The following is a 22,180-nucleotide window of genomic DNA, read 5'->3' as shown; positions in this document are numbered from 1 at the left end:
ATTCTTAATGACGATGAAACACAGAAATTGCATCGGAATTAAATAGAAAAGGCACAATGCCGACTTAAGTACATGAAGACCGACTCTTCGTACTATCTAAGTTTTGAACCATTCCTGTGTCACTAGTTATAGGTTCCGATGCTTCACTTCAGGTTTACTGAATGGCTTGGACGTTCTTACTGACGATGAAACACAAAAATTGCATCGGAATTAAATACAAAAGGCTCAATGCCGACTGAAGTACATGAAGACCGACACTTCTTACTGACTATGTTTTGAACAATTCCTGTAACACTAGTTATAGATTCCGATGCTTCACTCAGGTTTACTGTATCCCTTGGACCTTCTTATTGACGATGAAACACAGAAATTGCATCCGAATTAAATTCAAAATGCACATTGCCGACTTAAGTACAAGAAGACTGACTCTTCCTAATGTCTAAGTTTTGAACCATTCCTGTGACACTAGTTATAGGTTCCGATGCTTCACTTCAGGTTTACTGAATGGCTTGGACGTTCTTACTGACGATGAAACACAAAAATTGCATCGGAATTAAATACAAAAGGCTCAATGCCGACTTAAGTACATGAAGACCGACACTTCTTACTGACTATGTTTTGAACCATTCCTGTAACACTAGTTATAGATTCCGATGCTTCACTTCAGGTTTACAGTATCCCATGGACCTTCTTATTGACGATGAAACACAGAAATTGCATCGGAATTAAATACAAAAGGCACAATGCCTACTTATGTACAAGAAGACTGACTCTTCCTACTGTCTAAGTTTTGAACCATTCCTCTGCCACTAGTTATAGTTTCCGATGCTCACTTCAGGTTTACTGTATCCCTAAGACCTTCTTATTGACGATGAAACACAGGAATTGCATCGGAATTAAATGCAAAAGGCACAATGACGACTCAAGTACAAGGAGACTGGCTCTTCTTACTGTCTATGTTTTGAACCTTTCCTGTGACACTAGTTATAGATTCCGATACTTCACTTCAGGTTTACTGTATCCCTTGGACCTTCTTATTGACGATGAAACACAGAAATTGCATCGGAATTAAATACAAAAGGCACAATGCCTACTTATGTACAAGAAGACTGACTCTTCCTACTGTCTAAGTTTTGACCCATTCCTCTGCCACTAGTTATAGTTTCCGATGCTTCACTTCAGGTTTACTGTATCCCTAAGACCTTCTTATTGACGATGAAACACAGGAATTGCATCGGAATTAAATGCAAAAGGCACAATGACGACTCAAGTACAAGGAGACTGGCTCTTCTTACTGTCTATGTTTTGAACCTCTCCTGTGACACTAGTTATAGATTCCGATACTTCACTTCAGGTTTACTGTATCCCTTGGACCTTCTTATTGACGATGAAACACAGAAATTGCATCGGAATTTAATACAAAAGGCACAATGCGGACTTAAGTACAAGAAGACTGGCTCTTCCTACTGTCTAAGTTTGAACCATTCCTGTGACACTAGTTATAGATTCCGATGCATCACTCCAGGTTTACTGTATCCCTTGGACCTTCATATTGACGATGAAACACAGAAATTGCATCGGAATTAAACACAAAAGGCTCGATGCCGACTTAAGTACATGAAGACTGACTCTTCCTACAGTCTATGTTTTGAACCATTCCTGTGACACTAGTTATAGATTCCGATGCTTCACTTCAGGTTTACTGTATCCATTCGACCTTCTTATTGACGATGAAACACAGAAATTGCATCGGAAATAAATACAAAAGGCTCGATGCCGACTTAAGTACATGAAGACCGACACTTCTTACTGACTATGTTTTGAACCATTCCTGTGACACTAGTTATAGTTTCCGATGCTTCACTTCAGGTTTACTGTATCCCTTGGACCTTATTACTGACGATGAAACAGAGAAATTGCATCGGAATTAAATTCAAAAGGCACAATGCCGGCTTAAGTACAAGAAGACTGACTCTTCCTACTGTCTAAGTTTTGATCCATTTCTCTGACACTAGTTGTAGATTCCGATGCTTCACTTCAGGTTTAATGTATCCCTTGGACCTTCTTATTGACGATGAAACACAGAAATTGCATCGGAATTAAATACAAAAGGCACAATGCCGACCTAAGGACAAGAAAACTGACTCTTCCTACTGACCATTCCTGTGACACTAGTTATAGATTCCGATGCTTCACTTCAGGTTTACTGTATCCCTTGGACCTTCTTATTGACGTTGAAACACAGAAATTGCATCGGAATTACATACAAAAGGCACAATGCCGACTTAAGTACATGAAGACCGACACTTCTTACTGACTTTGTTTTGAACCATTCCTGTGACACCAGTTATAGATTCCGATGCTTCACTTCAGGTTTACTGTATCCCTTGGACTTTCTTATTGACGATGAAACACAGAAATTGCATCGGAATTAAATACAAAAGGCACAATGCCGACTTAAGTACAAGAAGACTGACTCTTCCTACAGTCTATGTTTTGAACCATTCCTGTGACACTAGTTAATGATACCGATGCTTCAGTTCAGGTTTACTGTATCGCTTGGACCTTCATATCGACGATGAAATACAGAAATTGCATCGGAATTAAATACAAAAGGCACAATGCCGACTTAAGGACAAGAAGACTGACAGTTCTTACTGTCTATGTTTTGAACCACTCCTGTGACACTAGATATAGATTCCGATGCTTCACTTCAGGTTTACTGTATCCCTCTGACATTCTTAATGACGATGAAACACAGAAATTGCATCGGAATTAAATAGAAAAGGCACAATGCCGACTTAAGTACATGAAGACCGACTCTTCCTACTATCTAAGTTTTGAACCATTCCTGTGTCACTATTTATAGATTCTGATGCATCGCTTCTGGTTAATTGTATTCCTTGGACCTTCTTATTGACGATGAAACACAGAAATTGCATCGGAATTAAATACAAAATGCACAATGCCGACTTAAGTACAAGAAGACTGATTCTTCCTACTGTCTAAGTTTTGAACCATTCCTGTGACACTAGTTATAGATTCTGATGCTTCACTCAGGTTTACTGTATCCCTTGGACCTTCTTATTGACGATGAAACACAGAAATTGCATCCGAATTAAATACAAAATGCACATTGCCGACTTAAGTACAAGAAGACTGACTCTTCCTAATGTCTAAGTTTTGAACCATTCCTGTGACACTAGTTATAGATTCCGATGCTTCACTTCAGGTTTACTGTATCGCTTGGACCTTCTTACTGACGATGAAACACAAAAATTGCATCGGAATTAAATACAAAAGGCTCAATGCCGACTTAAGTACATGAAGACCGACACTTCTTACTGACTATGTTTTGAACCATTCCTGTAACACTAGTTATAGATTCCGATGCTTCACTTCAGGTTTACTGTATCCCATGGACCTTCTTATTGACGATGAAACACGAAAATTGCATAGGAATTAAATACGAAAGGCACAATGCCGAGTTATGGACAAGAAGACTGATTCTCCCTACTGACCATTTTTGTGACACTAGTTATAGATTCCGATTCTTCACACTAGGTTTACTGTATCCCTTGGACTTTCTTAATGACGATGAAACACAGAAATTGCATCGGAATTAAATGCAAAAGGCACAATGCCTACTTATGTACAAAAAGACTGACTCTTCCTACTGTCTAAGTTTTGAACCATTCCTCTGCCACTAGTTATAGTTTCCGATACTTCACTTCAGGTTTACTGTATCCCTTGGACCTTCTTATTGACGATGAAACACAGAAATTGCATCGGAATTTGATACAAAAGGCACAATGCGGACTTAAGTACAAGAAGACTGACTCTCCCTACTGTCTAAGTTTCAACCATTCCTGTGACACTAGTTATAGATTCCGATGCATCACTCCAGGTTTACTGTGTCCCTTGGACCTTCTTATTGACGATGAAACACAGAAATTGCATCGGAATTAAACACAAAAGGCTCGATGCCGACTTAAGTACATGAAGACCGACACTTCTTACTGACTATGTTTTGAACCATTCCTGTAACACTAGTTATAGATTCCGATGCTTCACTTCAGGTTTACTGTATCCATTCGACCTTCTTATTGACGATGAAACACAGAAATTGCATCGGAATTAAATACAAAGGGCTCGATGCCGACTTAAGTACATGAAGACCGACACTTCTTACTGACTATGTTTTGAACCATTCCTGTGACACTAGTTATAGTTTCCGATGCTTCACTTCAGGTTTACTGTATCCCTTGGACCTTCTTACTGACGATGAAACAGAGAAATTGCATCGGAATTAAATTCAAAAGGCACAATGCCGGCTTAAGTACAAGAAGACTGACTCTTCCTACTGTCTAAGTTTTGATCCATTTCTCTGACAGTAGTTGTAGATTCCGATGCTTCACTTCAGGTTTAATGTATCCCTTGGACCTTCTTATTGACGATGAAACACAGAAATTGCATCGGAATTAAATACAAAAGGCACAATGCCGACCTAAGGACAAGAAGACTGACTCTTCCTACTGACCATTCCTGTGACACTAGTTATAGATTCCGATGCTTCACTTCAGGTTTACTGTATCCCTTGGACCATCTTATTGACGTTGAAACACAGAAATTGCATCGGAATTACATACAAAAGGCACAATGCCGACTTAAGTACATGAAAACCGACACTTCTTACTGACTTTGTTTTGAACCATTCCTGTGACACCAGTTATAGATTCCGATGCTTCACTTCAGGTTTACTGTATCCCTTGGACTTTCTTATTGACGATGAAACACAGAAATTGCATCGGAATTAAATACAAAAGGCACAATGCCGACTTAAGTACATGAAGACTGACTCTTCCTAATGTCTAAGTTTTGAACCATTCCTGTGACACTAGTTATAGGTTCCGATGCTTCACTTCAGGTTTACTGAATGGCTTGGACGTTCTTACTGACGATGAAACACAAAAATTGCATCGGAATTAAATACAAAAGGCTCAATGCCGACTTAAGTACATGAAGACCGACACTTCTTACTGACTATGTTTTGAACCATTCCTGTAACACTAGTTATGGATTCCGATGCTTCACTTCAGGTTTACAGTATCCCATGGACCTTCTTATTGACGATGAAACACAGAAATTGCATCGGAATTAAATACAAAAGGCACAATGCCTACTTATGTACAAGAAGACTGACTCTTCCTACTGTCTAAGTTTTGAACCATTCCTCTGCCACTAGTTATAGTTTCCGATGCTCACTTCAGGTTTACTGTATCCCTAAGACCTTCTTATTGACGATGAAACACAGGAATTGCATCGGAATTAAATGCAAAAGGCACAATGACGACTCAAGTACAAGGAGACTGGCTCTTCTTACTGTCTATGTTTTGAACCTTTCCTGTGACACTAGTTATAGATTCCGATACTTCACTTCAGGTTTACTGTATCCCTTGGACCTTCTTATTGACGATGAAACACAGAAATTGCATCGGAATTAAATACAAAAGGCACAATGCCTACTTATGTACAAGAAGACTGACTCTTCCTACTGTCTAAGTTTTGACCCATTCCTCTGCCACTAGTTATAGTTTCCGATGCTTCACTTCAGGTTTACTGTATCCCTAAGACCTTCTTATTGACGATGAAACACAGGAATTGCATCGGAATTAAATGCAAAAGGCACAATGACGACTCAAGTACAAGGAGACTGGCTCTTCTTACTGTCTATGTTTTGAACCTCTCCTGTGACACTAGTTATAGATTCCGATACTTCACTTCAGGTTTACTGTATCCCTTGGACCTTCTTATTGACGATGAAACACAGAAATTGCATCGGAATTTAATACAAAAGGCACAATGCGGACTTAAGTACAAGAAGACTGGCTCTTCCTACTGTCTAAGTTTGAACCATTCCTGTGACACTAGTTATAGATTCCGATGCATCACTCCAGGTTTACTGTATCCCTTGGACCTTCATATTGACGATGAAACACAGAAATTGCATCGGAATTAAACACAAAAGGCTCGATGCCGACTTAAGTACATGAAGACTGACTCTTCCTACAGTCTATGTTTTGAACCATTCCTGTGACACTAGTTATAGATTCCGATGCTTCACTTCAGGTTTACTGTATCCATTCGACCTTCTTATTGACGATGAAACACAGAAATTGCATCGGAATTAAATACAAAAGGCTCGATGCCGACTTAAGTACATGAAGACCGACACTTCTTACTGACTATGTTTTGAACCATTCCTGTGACACTAGTTATAGTTTCCGATGCTTCACTTCAGGTTTACTGTATCCCTTGGACCTTATTACTGACGATGAAACAGAGAAATTGCATCGGAATTAAATTCAAAAGGCACAATGCCGGCTTAAGTACAAGAAGACTGACTCTTCCTACTGTCTAAGTTTTGATCCATTTCTCTGACACTAGTTGTAGATTCCGATGCTTCACTTCAGGTTTAATGTATCCCTTGGACCTTCTTATTGACGATGAAACACAGAAATTGCATCGGAATTAAATACAAAAGGCACAATGCCGACCTAAGGACAAGAAAACTGACTCTTCCTACTGACCATTCCTGTGACACTAGTTATAGATTCCGATGCTTCACTTCAGGTTTACTGTATCCCTTGGACCTTCTTATTGACGTTGAAACACAGAAATTGCATCGGAATTACATACAAAAGGCACAATGCCGACTTAAGTACATGAAGACCGACACTTCTTACTGACTTTGTTTTGAACCATTCCTGTGACACCAGTTATAGATTCCGATGCTTCACTTCAGGTTTACTGTATCCCTTGGACTTTCTTATTGACGATGAAACACAGAAATTGCATCGGAATTAAATACAAAAGGCACAATGCCGACTTAAGTACAAGAAGACTGACTCTTCCTACAGTCTATGTTTTGAACCATTCCTGTGACACTAGTTAATGATACCGATGCTTCAGTTCAGGTTTACTGTATCGCTTGGACCTTCATATCGACGATGAAATACAGAAATTGCATCGGAATTAAATACAAAAGGCACAATGCCGACTTAAGGACAAGAAGACTGACAGTTCTTACTGTCTATGTTTTGAACCACTCCTGTGACACTAGATATAGATTCCGATGCTTCACTTCAGGTTTACTGTATCCCTCTGACATTCTTAATGACGATGAAACACAGAAATTGCATCGGAATTAAATAGAAAAGGCACAATGCCGACTTAAGTACATGAAGACCGACTCTTCCTACTATCTAAGTTTTGAACCATTCCTGTGTCACTAGTTATAGATTCTGATGCATCGCTTCTGGTTAATTGTATTCCTTGGACCTTCTTATTGACGATGAAACACAGAAATTGCATCGGAATTAAATACAAAATGCACAATGCCGACTTAAGTACAAGAAGACTGATTCTTCCTACTGTCTAAGTTTTGAACCATTCCTGTGACACTAGTTATAGATTCTGATGCTTCACTCAGGTTTACTGTATCCCTTGGACCTTCTTATTGACGATGAAACACAGAAATTGCATCCGAATTAAATACAAAATGCACATTGCCGACTTAAGTACAAGAAGACTGACTCTTCCTAATGTCTAAGTTTTGAACCATTCCTGTGACACTAGTTATAGATTCCGATGCTTCACTTCAGGTTTACTGTATCGCTTGGACCTTCTTACTGACGATGAAACACAAAAATTGCATCGGAATTAAATACAAAAGGCTCAATGCCGACTTAAGTACATGAAGACCGACACTTCTTACTGACTATGTTTTGAACCATTCCTGTAACACTAGTTATAGATTCCGATGCTTCACTTCAGGTTTACTGTATCCCATGGACCTTCTTATTGACGATGAAACACGAAAATTGCATAGGAATTAAATACGAAAGGCACAATGCCGAGTTAAGGACAAGAAGACTGATTCTCCCTACTGACCATTTTTGTGACACTAGTTATAGATTCCGATTCTTCACACTAGGTTTACTGTATCCCTTGGACCTTCTTAATGACGATGAAACACAGAAATTGCATCGGAATTAAATGCAAAAGGCACAATGCCTACTTATGTACAAAAAGACCGACTCTTCCTACTGTCTAAGTTTTGAACCATTCCTCTGCCACTAGTTATAGTTTCCGATACTTCACTTCAGGTTTACTGTATCCCTTGGACCTTCTTTTTGACGATGAAACACAGAAATTGCATCGGAATTTGATACAAAAGGCACAATGCGGACTTAAGTACAAGAAGACTGACTCTCCCTACTGTCTAAGTTTCAACCATTCCTGTGACACTAGTTATAGATTCCGATGCATCACTCCAGGTTTACTGTGTCCCTTGGACCTTCTTATTGACGATGAAACACAGAAATTGCATCGGAATTAAACACAAAAGGCTCGATGCCGACTTAAGTACATGAAGACCGACACTTCTTACTGACTATGTTTTGAACCATTCCTGTAACACTAGTTATAGATTCCGATGCTTCACTTCAGGTTTACTGTATCCATTCGACCTTCTTATTGACGATGAAACACAGAAATTGCATCGGAATTAAATACAAAGGGCTCGATGCCGACTTAAGTACATGAAGACCGACACTTCTTACTGACTATGTTTTGAACCATTCCTGTGACACTAGTTATAGTTTCCGATGCTTCACTTCAGGTTTACTGTATCCCTGCGACCTTCTTACTGACGATGAAACAGAGAAATTGCATCGGAATTAAATTCAAAAGGCACAATGCCGGCTTAAGTACAAGAAGACTGACTCTTCCTACTGTCTAAGTTTTGATCCATTTCTCTGACAGTAGTTGTAGATTCCGATGCTTCACTTCAGGTTTAATGTATCCCTTGGACCTTCTTATTGACGATGAAACACAGAAATTGCATCGGAATTAAATACAAAAGGCACAATGCCGACCTAAGGACAAGAAGACTGACTCTTCCTACTGACCATTCCTGTGACACTAGTTATAGATTCCGATGCTTCACTTCAGGTTTACTGTATCCCTTGGACCATCTTATTGACGTTGAAACACAGAAATTGCATCGGAATTACATACAAAAGGCACAATGCCGACTTAAGTACATGAAAACCGACACTTCTTACTGACTTTGTTTTGAACCATTCCTGTGACACCAGTTATAGATTCCGATGCTTCACTTCAGGTTTACTGTATCCCTTGGACTTTCTTATTGACGATGAAACACAGAAATTGCATCGGAATTAAATACAAAAGGCACAATGCCGACTTAAGTACAAGAAGACTGACTCTTCCTACAGTCTATGTTTTGAACCATTCCTGTGACACTAGTTATAGATACCGATGCTTCACTTCAGGTTTACTGTATCCCTTGGACCTTCTTATTGACGATGAAACACAGAAATTGCATCGGAAATAAATACAAAAGGCACAATGACGACTTAAGTACATGAAGACCGACACTTCTTACTGACTATGATTTGAACCATTCCTGTGACACTAGTTATAGATTCCGATGCTCCACTCCAGGTTCGCTGCATTCGTTGTACCTTCTTATTGACGATGAAACACAGAAATTGCATCGGAATTAAATACAAAAGGCACAATGCCGGCTTAAGGACAAGAAGACTGACTCTTGCTACTGACCATTCCTGTGACACTAGTTATAGATTCCGATTCTTCACACCAGGTTTACTGTATCACTTGGACCTTGTTATTAACGATGAAACACAGAAATTGCATCGGAATTAAATACAAAAGGCACAATTCCGACTTAAGTACAAGAAGACTGACTTTTCCTACCGTCTCAGATTTGAACCATTCCTCTGACACTAGTTATAGATTCCGATGCTTCACTCCAGGTTTACTGTATCCCTTGGACCTTCTTATTGACGATGAAACACAGAAATTGCATCGGAATTATATACAAAAGGCACAATGCCGACTTAAGTACATGAAGACCGACACTTCTTACTGACTATGTTTTGAACCATTCCTGTGACACTAGTTATAGATTCCGATGCATCACTTCAGGTTTACTGTCTCCCTTGGACCTTCTTATCGACGATGAAACACAGAAATTGCATCGGAATTAAATACAAAAGGCACAATTCCGACTTAAGGACAAGAAGACTGACAGTTCTTACTGTCTATGTTTTGAACCACTCCTGTGACACTAGATATAGATTCCGATGCTTCACTTCAAGTTTTTCTGTATCCCTCTGACATTCTTAATGACGATGAAACACAGAAATTGCATCGGAATTAAATAGAAAAGGCACAATGCCGACTTAAGTACATGATACCGACTCTTCCTACTATCTAAGTTTTGAACCATTCCTGTGTCACTAGTTATAGATTCTGATGCATCGCTTCTGGTTTACTGTATTCCTTGGACCTTCTTATTGACGATGAAACACAGAAATTGCATCGGAATTAAAAACAAAATGCACAATGCCGACTTAAGTACAAGAAGACTGACTCTTCCTACTGTCTAAGTTTTGAACCATTCCTGTGACACTAGTTATAGATTCTGATGCTTCACTCAGGTTTACTGTATCCCTTGGACCTTCTTATTGACGATGAAACACAGAAATTGCATCCGAATTAAATACAAAATGCACATTGCCGACTTAAGTACAAGAAGACTGACTCTTCCTAATGTCTAAGTTTTGAACCATTCCTGTGACACTGGTTATAGATTCCGATGCTTCACTTCAGGTTTACTGTATCGCTTGGACCTTCTTACTGACGATGAAACACAAAAATTGCATCGGAATTAAATACAAAAGGCTCATTGCCGACTTAAGTACATGAAGACCGACACTTCTTACTGACTATGTTTTGAACCATTCCTGTAACACTAGTTATAGATTCCGATGCTTCACTTCAGGTTTACTGTATCCCATGGACCTTCTTATTGACGATGAAACACAGAAATTGCATAGGAATTAAATACAAAAGGCACAATGCCGAGTTAAGGACAAGAAGACTGATTCTCCCTACTGACCATTTTTGTGACACTAGTTATAGATTCCGATTCTTCACACTAGGTTTACTGTACCCCTTGGACCTTCTTATTGACGATGAAACACAGAAATTGCATCGGACTTAAATACAAAAGGCACAATGCCTACTAATGTACAAGAAGACTGACTCTTCCTACTGTCTAAGTTTTGAACCATTCCTCTGCCACTAGTTATAGTTTCCGATGCTTCACTTCAGGTTTACTGTATCCCTAAGACCTTCTTATTGACGATGAAACACAGGAATTGCATCGGAATTAAATGCAAAAGGCACAATGACTACTCAAGTACAAGGAGACTGGCTCTTCTTACTGTCTATGTTTTGAACCTTTCCTGTGACACTAGTTATACATTCCGATACTTCACTTCAGGTTTACTGTATCCCTTGGACCTTCTTATTGACGATGAAACACAGAAATTGCATCGGAATTTAATACAAAAGGCACAATGCGGACTTAAGTACAAGAAGACTGACTCCTCCTACTGTCTAAGTTTGAACCATTCCTGTGACACTAGTTATAGATTCCGATGCATCACTCCAGGTTTACTGTATCCCTTGGACCTTCGTATTGACGATGAAACACAGAAATTGCATCGGAATTTATCACAAAAGGCTCGATGCCGACTTAAGTACATGAAGACCGACACTTCTTACTGACTACGTTTTGAACCATTCCTGTAACACTAGTTATAGATTCCGATGCTTCACTTCAGGTTTACTGTATCCATTCGACCTTCTTATTGACGATGAAACACAGAAATTGCATCGGAATTAAATACAAAAGGCTCGATGCCGACTGAAGTACATGAAGACCGACACTTCTTACTGACTATGTTTTGAACCATTCCTGTGACACTAGTTATAGTTTCCGATGCTTCACTTCAGGTTTACTGTATCCCTTGGATCTTCTTACTGACGATGAAACAGAGAAATTGCATCGGAATTAAATTCAAAAGGCACAATGCCGGCTTAAGTACAAGAAGACTGACTTTTCCTACTGTCTAAGTTTTGATCCATTTCTCTGACACTAGTTGTAGATTCCGATGCTTCACTTCAGGTTTAATGTATCCCTTGGACCTTCTTCTTGACGATGAAACACAGAAATTGCATCGGAATTAAATACAAAAGGCACAATGCCGACCTAAGGACAAGAAGACTGACTCTTCCTACTGACCATTCCTGTGACACTAGTTATAGATTCCGATGCTTCACTTCAGGTTTACTGTATCCCTTGGACCTTCTTATTGACGTTGAAACACAGAAATTGCATCGGAATTACATACAAAAGGCACAATGCCGACTTAAGTACATGAAGACCGACACTTCTTACTGACTTTGTTTTGAACCATTCCTGTGACACCAGTTATAGATTTCGATGCTTCACTTCAGGTTTACTGTATCCCTTGGACTTTCTTATTGACGATGAAACACAGAAATTGCATCGGAATTAAATACAAAAGGCACAATGCCGACTTATGTACATGAAGACCGACACTTCTTACTGACTTTGTTTTGAACCATTCCTGTGACACTAGTTATAGATTCCGATGCTTCACTTCTGGTTTAATGTATCCCTTGGACCTTCGTATTGACGATGAAACACAGAAATTGCATCGGAATTAAATACAAATGGCACAATGCAGACGTAAGTACAAGAAGACCGACTCTTCCTACTGTCTAAGCTTTGAACCATTCCTGTGACACTAGTTATACATTCCGATGCTTCACTCCAGGTTTACTGTATCCCTTGGACCTTCTTATTGACGATGAAACACAGAAATTGCATCGGAATTAAATACAAAAACACAATGCCGACTTAAGTACCATAAGACTGACTCTTCCTAATGTATAAGTTTTGAACCATTCCTGTGACGCTAGTTATAGATTCCGATACTTCACTTCAGGTTTACTGTATCCCTTGGACCATCTTGTTGACGATGAAAGGCAGAAATTGCATCGGAATTAAATACAAAAGGTACAATGCCGACTTAAGTACAAGAAGACTGACTCTTCCTACTGTCTAAGTTTTGAACCATTCCTGTGACACTAGTTATAGATTCTGATGCTTCACTCCAGGTTTACTGTATCCCTTGGACCTTCTTATTGACGATGAAACACAGAAATTGCATAGGAATTAAATACAAAAGGCACAATGCCGACTTAAGGACAAGAAGACTGACCCTTCCTACTGACCATTCCTGTGACACTATTTATAGATTTCGAATCTTCACACCAGGTTTACTGTCTCCCTTGGACCTTCTTATTGACGATGAAACACAGAAATTGCATCGGAATTAAATAGAAAAGGCTCAATGCCGACTTAAGTACATGAAGACCGACACTTCTTACTGACTACGTTTTGAAACATTCCTGTAACACTAGTTATAGATTCCGATGCTTCACGTCAGGTTTACTGTCTCCCTTGGACCTTCTTATTGACGATGAAACACAGAAATTGCATCGGAATTAAATACAAAAGGCACAATGCCGACTTAAGTACATGAAGACTGACACTTCCTACTGACTATGTTTTGAACCATTCCTGTGACACTAGTTATAGATTCCGATGCTTCACTTCAGGTTTACTGTATCCCTTGGACCTTCTTATTGACGATGAAACCTAGAAATTGCATCGGAATTAAATACAAAAGGCACAATGCCGACATAAGGACAAGAAGACTGACTCTTCCTACTGACCATTCCTGTGACACTAGTTATAGATTCCGATGCTTCACTTCAGGTCTAGAGTATTCCTTGGACCTTCTTATTGACGATGAAACACAGAAATTGCGTCGGAATTAAATACAAAACGCACAATGAAGACTTAAGTACATGAAGACCGACACTTCTTACTGACTATGTTTTGAACCATTCTTGTGACACTAGTTATAGATTCCGATTCTTCACTTCAGGTTTACTGTATCCCTTGGACCTTCTTATTGACGATGAAACAAAGAAATTCCATCGGAATTAAATACAAAAGGCACAATGCCGACTTAAGTACATGAAGACCGACACTTCTTACTGACTACGATTTGAACCATTCCTGTGACACTAGTTATAGATTCCGATGCTTCACTCCAGGTTTACTGTATCCCTTGGACCGTCTTATTGACGATGAAACACAGAAATTGCATCGGAATTAAATACAAAAGGCACAATGCCGACTTAAGTACAAGAAGACTGACTCTTCCTACTGTCTAAGGTTTGAACCAATCCTGTGACTCTAGTTATAGATTCCGATGCTTCATTCCGGGTTTACTGTATCCCTTGGACCTGCTTATTGACGATGAAACACAGAAATTGCATCGGAATTAAATACAAAAGGCACAATGCCGACTTAAGTACAAGATGACCGACTCTTCCTACTGTCTAAGTTTTGAACCATTCCTGTGACACTAGTTATAGATTCCGATGCTTCACTTCAGGTTTACTGTATCCCTTGGACCTTCTTATTGACGATGAAACACAGAAATTGCATCGGAATTAAATACAAAATGCACAATGCCGACTTAAGTACAAGAAGACTGACTCTTCCTACTGTCAAAGTTTTGAACCATTCCTTTGACACTAGTTATAGATTCCGATGCTTCACTCCGGGTTTACTGTATCCCTTGGACCTTCGTATTGACGATGAAACACAGAAATTGCATCCGAATTAAATACAAAATGCACAATGCCGAATTAAGTACAAGGGGACTGACTCTTCCTAATGTCTAAGTTTTGAACCATTCCTGTGACACTAGTTATAGATTCCGAAGCTTCACTTCAGAGTTACTGTATCCCTTGGACCTTCTTATTGACGATGAAACACAGAAATGGCATCGGAATTAAATACAAAAGACACAATGCCGACTTAAGTACAAGAAGACTGACTCTTCCTACTGTCTAGGATTTGAACCATTCCTGTGACACTAGTTATAGATTCCGATGCTTCACTCCGGGTTTACTGTATCCCTTGGACCTTCTTATTGACGATGAAACACAGATATTGCATCGGAATTAAATACAAAATTTACAATGCCGAATTAAGTACAAGGGTACTGACTCTTCCTAATGTCTAAGTTTTGAACCATTCCTGTGACACTAGGTATAGATTCCGAAGCTTCACTTCTGGTTTACTGTATCCCTTGGACCTTCTTATTGACGATGAAACACAGAAATTGCATCGTAATTAAATACAAAAGGCACAATGCCGACTTAAGTACAAGAAGACTGACTCTTCCTACTGTCTAAGTTTTGAACCGTTCCTGTGACACTAGTTATAGATTCAGATGCTTCACTGCAGGTTAACTGTATCCCTTGGACCTTCTTATTGACGACGAAACACAGAAATTGCATCGGAATTAAATACAAAAGGCACAATGCCGACTTAGGTTCAAGAAGACCGACTCTTCCTACTGTCTAAGCTATGAACCATTCCTGTGACACTAGTTATAGATTCCGATGCTACACTTCAGGTTTACTGTATCCCTTGCACCTTCTTATTGACGATGAAACACAGAAATTGCATCGGAATTAAATACAAAATGCACAATACCGACTTAATTACAAGAAGACTGACTCTTCCTACTGTCTAAGCTTTGAACCATTCCTGTGACACTAGTTATAGATTCCGATGCTTCACTCCAGGTTTACTGTATCCCTTGGACCTTCTTATTGACGATGAAACACAGAAATTGCTTCGGGATTAAATACAAAAGCACAATGCCGACTTAAGTACAAGGGGTCTGACTCTCCTTACTGTCTATGATTTGAACCATTCCTGTGACACTAGTTATAGATTCTGATGCTTCTTTTCAGGTTTAATTTATCCCTAAGACTTTCTTATTGACGATGAAACACAGAAATTGCATCGGAATTGAATACAAAAGGCACAATGCCGACTTAAGTACAAGAAGACTGACTCTTCTTACTGACTGCTTTGAACCATTCCTGTGACACTAGTTATAGATTCCGATGCTGCACTTCAGGTTTACTGTATCCCTGCGACTTTCTTATTGACGATGAAACACAGATATTGCATCGGAATTAAATACAAAAGGCTCAATGCCGACTTAAGTACAAGAAGACTGACTCTTCCTACTGTCTAAGTTTTAAACCATTCCTGTGACACTAGTTATAGATTCCGATGCTTCACTCCGGGTTTACTGTATCCCTTGGACCATCTTATTGACGATGAAACACAGAAATTGCATCGGAATTAAATACAAAATGCACAATGCCGAATTAAGTACAAGGGGACTGACTATTCCTAATGTCTAAGTTTTGAACCATTCCTGTGACACTAGTTATAGATTCCGAAGCTTCACTTCAGGTTTACTGTATCCCTTGGACCTTCTTATTGACGATGAAACACAGAAATTGCATCGGAATTAAATACAAAAGGCACAATGCTGACTTAAGTACAAGAAGACTGACTCTTCCTACTGTCTAAGTTTTGAACCATTCCTGTGACACTAGTTATAGATTCCGATGCTTCACTTCAGGTTAACTGTATCCCTTGGACCTTCTTATTGACGATGAAACACAGAAATTGCATCGGAATTAAATACAAAAGGCACAATGCCGACTTATGTACATGAAGACTGACTCTTCCTACTTTCTGAGTTTTGAACCATTCCTGTGACACTAGTTATCAATTCCGATGCATCACTCTGGGTTTACTGTATCCCATGGACCTTCTTATTGACGATGAAACACAAAAATTGCATCGGAACTAAATACAAAAGGCTCGATGCCGACTTATGTACATGAAGACCGACACTTCTTACTGACTATGTTTTGAACCATTCCTGTGACACTAGTTATAGATTCCGATGCTTCACTTCTGGTTTAATGTATCCCTTGGACCTTCGTATTGACGCTGAAACACAGAAATTGCATCGGAATTAAATACAAAAGGCACAATGCCGACGTAAGTACAAGAAGACCGACTCTTCCTACTGTCTAAGCTTTGAACCATTCCTGTGACACTAGTTATAGATTCCGATGCTTCACTCCAGGTTTACTGTATCCCTTGGACCTTCTTATTGACGATGAAACACAGAAATTGCATCGGAATTAAATACAAAAACACAATGCCGACTTAAGTACCATAAGACTGACTCTTCCTAATGTATAAGTTTTGAACCATTCCTGTGACGCTAGTTATAGATTCCGATTCTTCCCACCAGGTTTACTGTATCCCTTGGACCTTCTTATTAACGATGAAACACAGAAATTGCATCGGAATTAAATACAAAAGGCACAATGCCGACTTAAGTACATGAAGACCGACACTTCTTACTGACTATTTTTGGAACCATTTCTGTAACACTCTTATAGATTCCGATGCTTCACTTCAGGTTTACTGTATACCTTGGACCTTCTTATTGACGATGAAACACAGAAATTGCATCGGAATTAAATACAAAAGGCACAATGCCGACTTAAGTACAAGAAGACTGACTCTTCCTACTGTCTAAGATTTGAACCATTCCTGTGACACTAGTTATAGATTCCGATGCTTCACTCCAGGTTTACTGTATCCCTTGGACCTTCTTATTGACGATGAAACACAGAAATTGCATCGGAATTAAATACAAAAACACAATGCCGACTTAAGTACAAGAAGACTGACTCTTCCTAATGTCTATGTTTGAACCATTCCTGTGACACTAGTTATAGATTCCGATGCTTCACTTCAGGTTTACTGTATCCCTTGGACCTTTCTTATTGACGATGAAACACAGAAATTGCATCGGAATTAAATACAAAAGGCACAATGCCGGCCTAAGTACATGAAGACCGACACTTCTTACTGACTATGTTTTGAACCATTCCTGTAACACTCTTATAGATTCCGATGCTTCACTTCAGGCTTACTGTATCCCTTGGACCTTCTTATTGACGATGAAACACAGAAATTGCATGCGAAGTAAATACACAAGGCACAATGCCGACTTAAGGACAAGACCACTGACTCTTCCTACTGACCATTCCTGTGACCCTAGTAATAGATTCCGATTCTTCCCACCAGGTTTACTGTATCCCTTGGACCTTCTTATTGACGATGAAACACGGAAATTGCATCGGAATTAAATACAAAAGGCACAATGCCGACTTAAGTACAAGAAGACTGACTCTTCCTACTGTCTAAGTTTTGAACCATTCCTCTGACACTAGTTATAGATTCCCATGCTTCTCTTCAGGTTTACTGTATCCCTTGGACCTTCTTATTGACGATGAGTCACTGAAATTGCATCGGAATTAAATACAAAAGGCACAATGCCGACTTAAGTACATGAAGACCGACACTTCCTACTGACTATGTTTTGAACCATTCCTGTGACACTAGTTATAGATTCCGATGCTTCACTTCAGGTTTACTGTATCCCTTGGACCTTCTTATTGACGATGAAACACAGAAATTTCATCGGAATTAAATACAAAAGGCACAATGCCGACTTAAGTACAAGAAGACTGACTCTTCCTACTGACCATTCCTGTGACACTAGTTATAGATTCCGATGCGTCACTTCAGGTTTACTGTATCCCTTGGACCTTCTTATTGTCGATGAAACACAAAAATTGCATCGGAATTAAATACAAAAGGCACAATGCCGACTTAAGTACATGATGACCGACACTTCTTACTGACTATGTTTGGAACCATTCCTGTAACACTCTTATAGATTCCGATGCTTCACTTCAGGTTTACTGTATCCCTTGGACCTTCTTATTGACGATGAAACACAGAAATTGCATCGGAATTAAATACAAAAGCACAATGCCGACTTCAGGACAAGAAGACTAACTCTTCCTACTGACGATTCCTGTGACACTAGTTATAGATTCCGATGCTTCACTTAAGGTTTACTGTATCCTTTGGAACTTCTTATTGACGATGAAACACAGAAATTGCATCGCAATTAAATGCAAAAGGCACAATGCCGACTTAAGTACATGAAGACCGACACTTCTTACTGACTATGTTTTGAACCATTCCTGTGACACTAGTTATAGATTCCGATGCCTCACTTTAGGTTTACTGTATCCCTTGGACCTTCTTAATGACGATGAAACACAGAAATTGCATCGGAATTAAATACAAAAAGCACAATGCCGACTTAAGTACATGAAGACCGACACTTCTTACTGACTATGTTTTGAACCATTCCTGTATCACAAGTTATAGATTCCGATGCTTCACTTCAGGTTTACTGTATCCCTTGAACCTTCTTATTGACGATGAAACACAGAAATTGCATGGGAATTAAATACAAAAGGCACAATGCCGACTTAAGAACAAGAAGACTGACTCTTCCTACTGATTATTCCTGTGACACTAGTTATAGATTCCGAAGCTTTACTTTAGGTTTACTGTATCCCTTGGACCTTCTTATTGACGATGAAACACAGAAATTGCATCGGAATTAAATACAAAAGGCACAATGCCGACTTAAGGTCAAGAAGACTGACTCTTCCTACTGACCATTCCTGTGACACTAGTTATAGATTCCGATGCTTCACTTCAGGTTTACTGTATCCCTTGGATCTTCTTATTGACGATGAAACACAGAAATTGCATCGGAATTAAATACAAAAGGCACAATGCCGACTTAAGTACATGAAGACCGACACTTCTTACTGGCTATGATTTGAACCATTCCTGTGACACTAGTTATATGTTCCAATGCTTCACTTCAGAGTTACTGCATTCCTTGGACCTTCTTATTGACGAAGAAACACAGAAATTGCATCGGAATTAAATACAAAAGGCACAATGCCGACTTAAGGACATGAAGACTGACTCTTCCTACTGAAAATTCCTGTGACACTAGTTATAGATTCCGATGCTTCACTTCAGGTTTACTGTATCCCTTGGACCTTCTTATTGACGATGAAACAGAGAAATTGCATCGGAATTAAATACAAAAGGCACAATGCCGACTTAAGTACATGAAGACCGACACTTCTTACTGACTATGTTTTGAACCATTCCTGTGACAATAGTTATAGATTCCGATGCTTCGCTCCGGGTTTACTGTATCCCTTGGACCTTCTTAGTGACGATGAAACACATATATTGCATCGGAATTAAATACAAAATTTACAATGCCGAATTAAGTACAAGGGTACTGACTCTTCCTAATGTCTAAGTTTTGAACCATTCCTGTGACACTAGGTATAGATTCCGAAGCTTCACTTCTGGTTTACTGTATCCCTTGGACCTTCTTATTGACGACGAAACACAGAAATTGCATCGGAATTAAATACAAAAGGCACAATGCCGACTTAGGCTCAAGAAGACCGACTCTTCCTACTGTCTAAGCTATGAACCATTCCTGTGACACTAGTTATAGAATCCGATGCTTCACTTCAGGTTTAATGTATCCCTTGCACCTTCTTATTGACGATGAAACACAGAAATTGCATCGGAATTAAATACAAAATGCACAATACCGACTTAAGTACAAGAGGACTGACTCTTCCTACTGTCTAAGCTTTGAACCATTCCTGTGACACTAGTTATAGATTCCGATGCTTCACTCCAGGTTTACTGTATCCCTTGGACCTTCTTATTGACGATGAAACACAGAAATTGCTTCGGGATTAAATACAAAAGCACAATGCCGACTTAAGTACAAGGGGTCGGACTCTCCTTACTGTCTATGATTTGAACCTTTCCTGTGACACTAGTTATAGATTCTGATGCTTCTTTTCAGGTTTAATGTATCCCTCTGACTTTCGTATTGACGATGAAACACAGAAATTGCATCGGAATTGAATACAAAAGGCACAATGCCGACTTAAGTACAAGAAGACTGACTCTTCTTACTGACTATGTTTTGAACCATTCCTGTGACACTAGTTATAGATTCCGATGCTTCACTTCTGGTTTAATGTATCCCTTGGACCTTCTTATTGACGATGAAACACAGAAATTGCATCGGAATTAAATACAAAAGGCACAATGCCGACGTAAGTACAAGAAGACCGACTCTTCCTACTGTCTAAGCTTTGAACCATTCCTGTGACACTAGTTATAGATTCCGATGCTTCACTCCAGGTTTACTGTATCCCTTGGACCTTCTTATTGACGATGAAACACAGAAATTGCATCCGAATTAAATACACAAGGCACAATGCCGACTTAAGGACAAGAGGACTGACTCTTCCTACTGACCATTCCTGTGACCCTAGTTATAGATTCCGATTCTTCCCACCAGGTTTACTGTATCCCTTGGACCTTCTTATTGACGATGAAACACAGAAATTTCATCGGAATTAAATACAAAAGGCACAATGCCGACTTAAGTACAAGAAGACTGACTCTTCCTACTGACCATTCCTGTGACACTAGTTATAGATTCCGATGCTTCACTTCAGGTTTACTGTATCCCTTAGACCTTCTTATTGACGATGAAACACAGAAATTGCATCGGAATTAAATACAAAAGGCACAATGCCGACTTAGGTACATGAAGACCGACACTTCTTACTGACTATGTTTTGAACCATTCCTGAGACACTAGTTATAGATTCCGATGCTTCACTCCTGGTTTACTGTATCCCTTAGACCTTCTTGTTGACGATGAAACACAGAAATTGCATCGGAATTAAATACAAAAGGCACAATGCCGACTTAAGTACAAGAAGACCGACACTTCATACTGACTATTTTTGGAACCATTCCTGTAACACTCTTATAGATTCCGATGCTTCACTTCAGGTTTACTGTATCCCTTGGACCTTCTTATTGACGATGAAACACAGAAATTGCATCGGAATTAAATACAAAAGGCACAATGCCGACTTAAGTACAAGAAGACTGACCCTTCCTACTGCCTAAGATTTGAACCATTCCTGTGACACTAGTTATAGATTCCGATGCTTCACTCCAAGTTTACTGTATCCCTTGGACCTTCTTATTGACGATGAAACACAGAAATAGCATCGGAATTAAATACAAAAACACAATGCCGACTTAAGTACAAGAAGACTGACTCTTCCTAATGTCTAAGTTTTGAACCATTCCTGTGACACTAGTTATAGATTCCGATGCTTCACTTCAGGTTTACTGTATCCCTTGGACCTTCTTATTGACGATGAAACACAGAAATTGCATCGGAATTAAATACAAAAGGCACAATGCCGGCCTAAGTAC

This window comes from Schistocerca serialis, chromosome 5 (assembly GCF_023864345.2).
Source record: "Schistocerca serialis cubense isolate TAMUIC-IGC-003099 chromosome 5, iqSchSeri2.2, whole genome shotgun sequence".
NCBI classification, from domain to species: Eukaryota; Metazoa; Arthropoda; class Insecta; order Orthoptera; family Acrididae; genus Schistocerca; species Schistocerca serialis.
The sequence above is the reverse complement of the archived record's forward strand: the minus strand, read 5'-3'. Positions refer to the sequence as shown.